The sequence below is a fragment of the Mirounga angustirostris genome, unplaced genomic scaffold (assembly GCF_029215605.1).
Source record: "Mirounga angustirostris isolate CCGP_5_RB_7025 unplaced genomic scaffold, mMirAng1.0.hap1 SCAF_5, whole genome shotgun sequence".
In the NCBI taxonomy this organism is placed as follows: Eukaryota; Metazoa; Chordata; class Mammalia; order Carnivora; family Phocidae; genus Mirounga; species Mirounga angustirostris.
Genome location: NW_026991713.1, coordinates 35,024,043 through 35,026,348, shown reverse-complemented (window position 1 = coordinate 35,026,348; position 2,306 = coordinate 35,024,043). Strand labels below are relative to the sequence as shown.

At 35.5% G+C, this 2,306-nt stretch overlaps 1 non-coding gene across 1 annotated transcript; it reads right to left on the bottom strand.

Annotated features, from left to right (window-relative positions):
* Window positions 1-1,431: 1,431 nt before the first annotated feature.
* LOC123845054 (U6 spliceosomal RNA) lies at window positions 1,432-1,535 on the bottom strand. The gene has a single exon (XR_006790903.1). It is a non-coding gene; the product is annotated as a U6 spliceosomal RNA (small nuclear RNA).
* Between the last annotated feature and the right edge of the window lie 771 nt (window positions 1,536-2,306).

Here is a 2,306-nt window from a genome sequence, read left to right as displayed (position 1 = left end):
AGAAATATAGCCAGGGTGCAAGGTGACAAAATATGTATGTCCTCAGGAAGAGTTTCAACTGTATCTTGCAGGTGATGAGGACAGGAAAAATTTTAATTATTTTGTTATCAGGTTTCTATTTCACAAAGATCTCACTGAAAACAAATTAGGAAATTGGTATAATGGTAGTAAAGATGGAGGTTGGTATAACAGCTGAGGAAATAATGCAGTAAAGCAGGTTAAAATACACATACGTATATAACTAAACAGTGACATAGGGCATGAAAATAAAGGAACATACGTATGACAGGTTTTGAGAGGTAGAATATAAAGGGTTTGGTGACTGGAATTGTGAATGAGAAGTTAACAAGGGCTCCTAGGTTTTCCAGGCATTCTCAAGAAATCAAATTTAGGAGCAACCACGGTATAAATGGAAATTGATGAGTTTGAAGTGCGTATGGGATATCTGGTAGAGATTTTAAGTAGAATAAATAAGATTCTTATTATACCACCTTGATTTTTCTACCTTTTTTTATCTCATTATCAATAAAAATATAAATATTAGTATTTGCTATATATCAGATGGGGTTAAAAATATTCTACACTTATTTTTGCCCAATGGGAATTGTGTCTCTAATCTCTTCTGTACCTCCACAGTTTAACATTAGAAAAAATTTAATTAGCCATAAATTGTACTATGCTTTCTCTTTCAGAGTGATTTATTGATAAAAGGAATACAACCAGTTGCATAAAACTGCATGTAACTGTTGAATACATTCAACTGAGGCATGCATTCAAATTAGTATTACATTAGGTGGCAGGGTGAAAAGGCATGCTTTCCTCATAAATAGAAAGCATGTATCCAAAATTCTACCTCACTGTTATGGACTATGTTGTGTCCCTCACCACCTCCACCAAATTCATATGTTTAGGTTCTAACCCCCAGTATCTTAGACAATGATTGTATTTAAACATACACCTTTTATGGAGGTAATTAAGGTTAAATGAGGTCAGATGGATGAGCTTTAATTCAATCTGACTTGTGTCCTTATAGAGTTGAAGAGATACCAGGGATGTCCACAACCAGGGACGAGGTCATGTAAAAGTGGTGAAGGCAATTATCTGCAAGCCAAGGAGAGTGGCCTCAGAGGAAATGAAACCTGCCAACACCTTAATCTTGAACTTCCAGTCTCCAGAACTGTGTTTAAGCAACCTGCTCTGTGGTATTTTGTTATGGCAGCCCTAGCAAATTAATACACCTCTTCTCATTTGGAGGAAATAATTGAAAAACACTTTTGATGTTCTATCCATCACTACTCTCCCAGGAAATTTTTTTTTTAAGATTTTTTTTTTTTTTGTCAGAGAGAGAGAAAGAGAGCACACATATGCAGGGGGAGCAGCAAGCAGAAGGAGAAGCAGGTTCCCTGCTGAACAAGGAGCCCAAACCGGGACAAAAATATGGAATGCTTCACAAATTTGCATGTCATCCTAACAGAGGGGCCATGCTAATCTTCTCTGTATCGTTCCAATTTTAGTATATGTGCTGAAGCAAGCACCACCCCACCCCCCAGGAAATAAACTGATGAATTTGTTTGTCCTCAATTTCTATATACTCATCATTCTGTGTATTACTAGTAGACCATATCACTAGGGAAGCCATGATCATGCATTCTGTGTTCTCTCTCCTCCTCCCCCCAACTCCCATAAAAATAATTATCCCTTAAAGAATTTTGGTCATACTTGTTTCATGCTGCTGCTCAAAAAAATGAACTCAAGCCTGTCTTCCAGATACATTTATTCTCTCTCATTTAGGCCTCTTACCTGAACTGTTTTCCCTGATACTACCAGGTATCAGGAAACTCTGCACTTGGAATATTGGGTATTGGGAATTTGCTTGGTAATTCATAAAGTTATTATCTTATTTACTTTGTTTATTGACTCAAATCTGTAGGAAGAGGAATAAGAAGTAGGGTCTGGTCTTCAATAACTTACCTCAACCCTCTAAAAAGAAATATCCTATTTCTTATTAATGCTATCTACTAAAGAAGGCCTACTGTAAAGATACAACAACTATTTCCCATGTACTTATCCATAAAGAAAACTCCATGGCTAGATAGAATCTGGGGTATCTTTAAAATATATAACTGAGAAGTGCTTAAAATTGGGTTTTATTAAAATGTTGAGATGATTTTTTAGTATGTCCAGTTACCTAATTGTTTTATTTACCAGAAAATTTTATTGTCAAACTAAGGATCATACTTTTTAAAACTAAGTCATAAATTATCTGGTATGGTCCTCAAAAGTAGGCTCTAAATTTAGAAATGATT